This window comes from Lampetra fluviatilis, chromosome 10 (genome assembly GCF_964198595.1).
Source record: "Lampetra fluviatilis chromosome 10, kcLamFluv1.1, whole genome shotgun sequence".
In the NCBI taxonomy this organism is placed as follows: domain Eukaryota; kingdom Metazoa; phylum Chordata; class Hyperoartia; order Petromyzontiformes; family Petromyzontidae; genus Lampetra; species Lampetra fluviatilis.
This window is the reverse complement of record NC_136284.1, coordinates 4,992,952-5,002,167: the sequence shown is the minus strand read 5'-3', so window position 1 is coordinate 5,002,167 and position 9,216 is coordinate 4,992,952. Positions and strand designations below refer to the sequence as shown.

General features: G+C 43.7%; 1 protein-coding gene across 2 annotated transcripts in view; it reads left to right on the top strand.

The window, feature by feature from the left end:
- Positions 1 to 9,216, top strand: part of LOC144934463 (ras-related protein M-Ras-like) — a 28,812-nt gene continuing 19,596 nt past the window's right edge. The window contains exons 1-2 of one of the 2 annotated variants that reach the window (XM_078860239.1): positions 1 to 224; positions 3,864 to 3,965. The gene's annotated coding sequence lies outside the window, so the exon portion shown is untranslated. Of the gene's footprint in view, positions 225 to 3,863; positions 3,975 to 9,216 lie in introns of both variants that reach the window. The other variant, XM_078860238.1, reaches the window with a different exon arrangement.

The window sequence follows — 9,216 nt, the reverse complement described above, 5'->3', positions numbered from 1 at the left end:
GTCCTAGGGTGTGACTGCTCCCCCCCCCCACCACCACCACCCACTACCACCCACCACCACCAAGCCTCCCATCACAGCGCACCCAGGCCACTCACATTGTTTAATGTTGCGTTGAAGACGGCGACACACACCAGCGTTGACAATAGAGAAGCGACATCACACACCGTCACTCGCATTGTTTGTCGTGGGGCACTGAAGACGTCAACACGCCGGCGTTGACAACAGTGAGTGTGACATCAAACAGCAGCACACACCGCACTCACATTGTGTAGTGTGTTACTGAAGACATCAACACACCAGGGTTGACAATAGTGGTGTCATCACACCCCACTCACATTGTGTAGTGTGGTACTGAAGACATCAACACACCAGGGTTGACAATAGTGGTGTCATCACACCCCACTCACATTGTGTAGTGTGTTACTGAAGACATCAACACACCAGGGTTGACAATAGTGGTGTCATCACACCCCACTCACATTGTGTAGTGTGGTACTGAAGACATCAACACACCAGGGTTGACAATAGTGGTGGCATCACACCCCACTCACATTGTGTGGGGTGGTACTGAAGACATCAACACACCAGGGTTGACAATAGTGGTGACATCACACCCCACTCACATTGTGTGGTGTGGCACTGAAGACATCAACACACCAGGGTTGACAATAGTGGTGTCATCACACCCCACTCACATTGTGTAGTGTGGTACTGAAGACCTCAACACACCAGGGTTGACAATAGTGGTGTCATCACACCCAACTCACATTGTGTGGGGTGGTACTGAAGACATCAACACACCAGGGTTGACAATAGTGGTGACATCACACCCCACTCACATTGTGTGGTGTGGCACTGAAGACATCAACACACCAGGGTTGACAATAGTGGTGTCATCACACCCCACTCACATTGTGTAGTGTGGTACTGAAGACCTCAACACACCAGGGTTGACAATAGTGGTGTCATCACACCCCACTCACATTGTTTAGTGTGGTACTGAAGACATCAACACACCAGGGTTGACAATAGTGGTGGCATCACACCGCACTCACATTGTGTAGTGTGGTACTGAAGACATCAACACACCAGGGTTGACAATAGTGGTGGCATCACACCCCACTCACATTGTTTAGTGTGGTACTGAAGACATCAACACACCAGGGTTGACAATAGTGGTGGCATCACACCCCACTCACATTGTGTAGTGTGGTACTGAAGACATCAACACACCAGGATTGACAATAGTGGTGGCATCACACCCCACTCACATTGTGTAGTGTGGTACTGAAGACATCAACACACCAGCGTTGACAATAGTAGTGGCATCACACCCCACTCACATTGTTTAGTGTGGTACTGAAGACATCAACACACCAGGGTTGACAATAGTGGTGGCATCACACCGCACTCACATTGTGTAGTGTGGTACTGAAGACATCAACACACCAGGGTTGACAATAGTGGTGGCATCACACCCCACTCACATTGTGTAGTGTGGTACTGAAGACATCAACACACCAGGATTGACAATAGTGGTGGCATCACACCCCACTCACATTGTGTAGTGTGGTACTGAAGACATCAACACACCAGGATTGACAATAGTGGTGGCATCACACCCCACTCACATTGTGTAGTGTGGTACTGAAGACATCAACACACCAGGGTTGACAATAGTGGTGGCATCACACCCCACTCACATTGTGTAGTGTGGTACTGAAGACATCAACACACCAGGATTGACAATAGTGGTGGCATCACACCCCACTCACATTGTGTAGTGTGGTACTGAAGACCTCAACACACCAGGGTTGACAATAGTGGTGTCATCACACCCCACTCACATTGTGTAGTGTGGTACTGAAGACCTCAACACACCAGGGTTGACAATAGTGGTGTCATCACACCCCACTCACATTGTGTAGTGTGGTACTGAAGACATCAACACACCAGGGTTGACAATAGTGGTGGCATCACACCCCACTCACATTGTGTAGTGTGGTACTGAAGACATCAACACACCAGGGTTGACAATAGTGGTGGCATCACACCCCACTCACATTGTGTAGTGTGGTACTGAAGACATCAACACACCAGGATTGACAATAGTGGTGGCATCACACCCCACTCACATTGTGTAGTGTGGTACTGAAGACCTCAACACACCAGGGTTGACAATAGTGGTGGCATCACACCCCACTCACATTGTGTAGTGTGGTACTGAAGACCTCAACACACCAGGGTTGACAATAGTGGTGTCATCACACCCCACTCACATTGTGTAGTGTGGTACTGAAGACATCAACACACCAGGGTTGACAATAGTGGTGTCATCACACCCCACTCACATTGTGTAGTGTGGTACTGAAGACCTCAACACACCAGGGTTGACAATAGTGGTGTCATCACACCCCACTCACATTGTGTAGTGTGGTACTGAAGACATCAACACACCAGGGTTGACAATAGTGGTGGCATCACACCGCACTCACATTGTGTAGTGTGGTACTGAAGACATCAACACTCCAGGGTTGACAATAGTGGTGGCATCACACCCCACTCACATTGTGTCGCAGTGTATTGGCGGTGGCCAGGAGATGTTAACAACCTCGCCTGATATGCAGGAGGTCGTGGGTTCGATCCCTACCCTGACGCCTGCTGCTGTGTATTTGGAGTTTGTGTGTCTCTCTCATCATCATCATCACGGTGGCTATGAGATGTTAACTACCTCGCCTGGTATGCAGGAGGTCGTGGGTTCGATCCCTACCCTGACGCCTGCTGCTGTATTTGGAGTTTGCGTGTCTCCCCGTGGTCGCGTGGATTTTTCCCTCCACATTTTAAAATACGCGTTCAGAGTATTTGGCTGCTATACATTTCCACGTGATAAGCCACTTCGTTGAGCTGTCATTTGTGGTCAGATCGCTTCTGAAAAGGAGCTAAATTGCTCAGTGGGCCTTCCCTGATTAAAACATGTCTAGTTTCGTTTAATAGTTTGTAAGACAGCACACTGGCGCTGCCACTCTTTCAAGCACCTCAGTGTTGACAGCACACACTAGCAATGGACAGAGCACACCAGCAACAACATCAGTTACATCATACCCAACATTCACGTTGCCTAACTGTGCAAGATTTACCAGCATTCACCTACAACTATACAAGATACGGCCATCAGTATATACATATGTACATAACACCCCAGGATCCACGTCGTCATACGCATAGAAATACCCCAACGCTTGCACCATACGCGAATATTCACAGCAGAAACAGCATTAACCTCGGACTGCAATTCACATCACAGATCCACAATTGTATCATTGTACACAAAACAAGAGCAATTGTACCACCACACACACACACACCGTTAATCACACCAGCAATCACAACACACAACATGAATCACATCTCACAACAGAAATCACACACCAGCAAATCGCATCACACACCAGAATTCAGATCACATGCAACATTAATTACATAACAACTCAGCAATTACATTGTAGTACTGTATTGTAAATAATACACCAGCAATCACATCACCCAGACCGACAAATTACATCACGCACACACCAGCAATCACAATGTTACACCAAAGATCACATCACACACCCCAGAAATCACATAATACACAATCAATCTCATCACATACAAGAGAAATCACACCACACTGGCCAGCAAACAAATCCCCCAACAGCAACGCTTTACGCATACCACCAATTACATTGGAATATTACACACAGTTCTGTAAAAGCCAACATTCACATCGCACTCTCACGTGCTATAACATTTGCTCAGCTGATGTTGTCCCGTTGTTTTCTATTGCACGTTGTACACACACACACGTACATACACACACACAGTACATATACCACGTGTGAAAGCCACAGGGACAGCTCGTGATCACAGCTCTTCCGACACAGGGATGATGCACCTGGTGACACCAGCACAGCGGTGATTCCAAGGTACGCAAGGTGAGTGAGTTTTACAATGCACGTGTACCATATGCAAGGATTTGACATGAATTGCTTATAAAGATCACGTGTTCACACAATGCACCTATCGAAATGCTCACGTGGTCTGTTGGCTGTTTAAGGTATTGTATTTACACATTCAAGTTATTTTTCTCAATACACTGCTAGATCAAGGCCTTTTCCATGCTGTGCGCGTTTGGGTGGGTTATTTATTTGAACGACCATATTTCACGAAATAATCATCAGCAAAATAGTTAAGCAGACAATATCTTCTTCGAATTTTTGTTTCTCTATATAGCAAATCAAAGTATATTTTACAAACCCACCAGGCCCTACGTCCTTCTTAGGAGTGCATACGTTCATTAACATTGAACAAATGATGCTGTGCTTATTATTTTTGTATGACCACACTTCAGCACACTAGTTAGTGTTGGGTTTGTAAAGGTGGGGAGCAATAGACGTCGGAACATATAAGTACAGCACAACCTTCTTGGTTCTTTCGGTAAAGTCACGTGACTTTACCGAAAGAACCAAGAAGATGAATCCCTGCAGTCACGAAAGCTTTACATCGAAATTTATACAGCACAACCGTTAATGTACTGCATGGGGCATGGGGCAGTACATTAACACAGCATTCAATCTAGAGCTTACACATTCACATCACATGTAGAGTGAATGCATGCAAATTGTGGCTGTAATAGGCTTGTGCTGGCCATATAATGCACATGATGATTCAATATGTGTGTAAAGTGTTTGCAATAGCATGTCTCTAAAAGCCTCGTGTGGGTTTGATAAATAATGCAGAGCACGCATAAATATCATGCAACGCATTGCCTCTATATATAGAGAGAATTTACATTTAAACACAGTGTTATTTGCATTGAGCCCTATACAAGGATTTCATGCACGCCGAGTTGATTTATTTTTGCCGAAAGCTCCCCGTGGAGGGCTCACTTTTCACCATAGTATCATGTCCGCATATCAAAGGGAATTGATAATGTGATATGTATACCTAAATATTACAATTTACAATGTGGATTTGTAATATAACATCTAAATGTGACAAAATTTCGAGATAAATAGTGGGCATATTTATTTTATTTAGAAAGAAAGAGTCAGTCATTGGCAGATGATTAACAGTATTGTCTTGAGTCTGGACTTGAACGGAGGCAGGACGGAGGGCTGGGGGTAAGGGAATTCCAGATGATGGGGACAGCGGAGGAAATGAGTGATATCCCATTGTCCGATTAGTGATATCCCATTGTCCAGTGGGCTACGTGCGGTGTGAAAGAAGTTCAACATACATTGTGAGAATGTTAACTGGGTGCTTTGAAAGAATTCCTTGTTTGCTGGAGCTGAGCGTGCTTGAAATGGAGTAGAGTCCAATGAAAGGGGTATGAGAGGTAGGCGTGTAGGTGGAAGATGTGTACAATTCTGTATGTGTGCACGTGAGCAAACAGTATCTGTTTTTGTACTGTACTTAATTGTGTTGCATCCCTTTGGACTTGTTATTGTGGCCATTATGGCTTTTTAATAAATGGTATGCGTGATTATTCTTGCGTCTTATGTGTGTTCCCTGTAATGTAGCAACAGTGCCAGTGCATATTTACAACCATTCGTGCCCATGTGATTAAATTTATGTCCATCCGTAAAGCAACGCCCTGTGCAAGTTGTGTCGCTTCCGCCAGCAGTGTTGGCTTGTATCGTGCACGTGTGTGCACCGTCATTCCTGTTAACTCCACAATTGTGCATTTGCATCGTTTGTGTGGTATGAGTGTGGCTCTGCAACAACATAGGAGCCCACACGACGGAGACAGTCACCCTGGCGTTTGCCCGTTGAATAATTAGGGTTAATTCTTTAGTGATGCAGTAATAGGTTTTTACCCTTTTATCTGGTACAAAAACTGACACCTTTATACAAGGGATCATGTTTGCAATAACCACAACACAAGCAGTCAAAATGCAAACAAAAAGAAACAACTCTGATAATGATATGCACTGTCCTTGAAGTTGATTGGTCCACACCCGAGACAGCTTTTCTTAGAGCCTAGTCTCACTTGGTGTTGGACCAGATGACGCCAAAGTTGATTGGTCCACACCCGAGACAGCTTTTCTTAGAGCCTAGTCTCCATTGGTGTTGGACCAGATGACGCCAAAAGGCGTGTCAGTACTAAGTGGGCTGTTCCATGATTTCGGTTGTACCTTTGAGATACTTTAAACATATAAGTCATCATTAGCATTGGCATGAAGTAGATTTTTATTTGGTCGTAGTTTTTCGGACTAATTCAAATTGACATAATTTGTCCACCTTCCTTGATAATGAAACATTTTACCGTGCGGTTGCCGAATAAGTTGAACTACCCCAGTATAACATTCATCGCTATGCCAGTAAGCAGTCAGTCAATGGTGTGACTTCTCTATATGCCTGGTCATTTCTGTGGGGAATTACAAAAGCACACCATCTGCCTCTAAGTGGACTTTAAACATCCCGATGACATCATTCTTGGGTATATGCCATTGTCTGTCAGCACCATAGTCTAAATTTAAAATATAGATTTCAATTTAAAAATAAAATACATCATATATAATAAAATTAAAACTGTTCCTACATAGCTACATCCTCCCTGGTTGCATCTATGTAAGATATATTGAATCTCAACACCGTGCCAATTGTGGATATTAAACGTTATTTTGCTTGGAGGATGCAATGTTGTAAAAAAGATTCACTCAACAGCATGCGTCATGTTACTGGGATGTACAAAGCCCATTTAAAGCTAAATTAAGTCTTGACTCTCCTGGGGGATTCACAGGGATGATTTGTTTGCGTGTCTGAGATGTCATTGACCTGGAGTGAGGTTTTAGCCAGGGCACTGGGGTCAACACCCTTGGGTTTTGCCAAAAAGCACCACGGGATCCACACAATTTTGACTGAGTGGGAAGGACCCGCGTTTAAAGTCTCTTCTGAAAAGCAGCTCTTATTACAATGTCACCAACCACTCTTCCACATTATTGGCTGTTTTGTCCCAGAAGGAAGAGCACGCCTTACCACTGCTTCATACCATAACACGATGGTCTAATTTGGTGGCTATGCGTCACATTTATATTGCACCCAGATGCTGATATGAAGGATAGGGTGGCATGTGTGATATCTGGAAGTATGTATTCAGTCGCCCCGCAATTTAGATATAATGGCAGTGTAATATATAACTGTACAAAATAAGAAAAGGATGGACCACCATATGGAAAGATACAAGTGGCTACTGTTACATTGTGGTATTATATTTCAGATAGATAGATCTACTGCTTTATTTATGAGGACAGGCCCACTGAAGTTCAGTATGCAATATTGTCCATTAATTCTAGTCCTCCATATTGCCTAAATGAGCCAGCCCATTTTTATTAACTTTGACACAAGGTGTTGCCAACAAAATATCTATTCTGATATTCTCCCCAGTTATATCCCAATTGTGCTATCCGTGTCATGTCATGAGCTGAATAGTCCATTCGTAACTCTCACAGAGCAATACAACCATCAACCCACTACACCTGGGACCTCGGTTTAATGTCAGACGACTGCTCATATTCAAAGTCAGGATCTCAGTTCTCACCTCAGCGTTCTGACCTCTGAGCCACCTGGCGATCTCAAATTTACGTTGCATTTGGATTTCCCGGTTAAATTCAACACTCGTCAAAACTCATGGACGGTTTTAAGGGAAAATGCAACACAAAATAACCTTTGTAGATAAATTGCCAAGGATGACTGATATGCGTTTTAAGCTATGATGCAATTGACATATATTTCAATACAGCACCAATGCAGTTATGTGCGTCGAGTACAGTAATGGTTTGCATGACCTTAACTTTAAAGTATTTGTTTACATGAATGAAGATTCATATTTGTGTTGGACAACCCCGTGACACACACACACAAGCGAAATGTTTATCTATAGATGAAGAGCAATACATTTTTTGGTTTGTATCTTCCTTTAAGGTAGGTCAAGGAGCATACGAGTTGAAATGGCAAGCATTTGCAGATTTTAAGAGCAATTTTGGCCGGACAGTGTTGACAACCCGACCCATGTAATAGCTGCACTTCATAATATCATGCGAGTCATGTATATGGAGAGTTATGACCTGCACAGCTGAGCTGCAGTCAGTATTCAAAGCTGGGAGCACACCTGCTTGAATGAATTTTTTGTGTACACAGCGATACATTTGGAAACCTTGGGTGGCGCATTTAAAATATTTTTTGGAAATGAATTAACATGGGGGTTGCGAAAAATATTACTGTGATGCATCTCGGAATTGACTGAATATGTTCATGCATCACGCCCAGCACTGGTTTAATCCACTCATCTCTGGCTGTCTTTCACTCTGACAGTATTGCAGAGTGCAAAGGTCAGATGGGACTAATGTGATGGATTGATTGATTTACAGCTTTGCATGGAACTTGCATTAATTACAGCAGACTATAGAACACTGTAAATTCAAGTGTCATGGGACACTGGCGTTGGGACCCTAGCTCACCCACTCTTGAATCTACATTGTCCCTATACTATTTCTTCTGTTTCTTTCCTCACACTGCTCAACTTTGGAACTCCCTCCCATGATCTATTTCCCAAAGTTATTTTAACCTTGCTCAATCCAAGTAATATATTAACTTTTATCTATTTTACATTCAATAGTACTGTTTGTTGCTGACCGCTTGTCATTTTTGGGCCTTTGGCCCTGTGCTCAGAAACCACGATTTTAAAAAATAAAAAAAATCCGTGAACTGCTATGTCAATTTGACCGTAACACACTCCCATCGTCTCATCAATGAGCTCTGCCTCACACATCTGACGTAGGGAAAGCTGTAAATGCAAGGACAGATCAATCTGTCCTCTGCCCGTGGGGCCCTGAAGGTTAACCCCAGTACGCACCAACATTACAGTATCCTGGTTAAATAAACTGCTAGCCGTGCTGGGGTAAACGTGATGCTATCAGGTCTTTCCAACGTCTCTCTTGAAAAGGGCGTTGCATAATGAAAGGTGTGGAACCAGCAAGGTTGCATACCTAGACCTCATTTTCTTGTGACGTCACTGGGGGTATATGGCAATATCAATCATGGGGGAATTAAGCGTGTTGCACTGTATTTTAACGGTAACACTCCTATAGTACAGTGTTGTGTGTGGTATCGAACATTAAATGGCTCTGGAATTGGATTCAATGTGAAACTGATGTTTCTTCTATCTGTTTATTT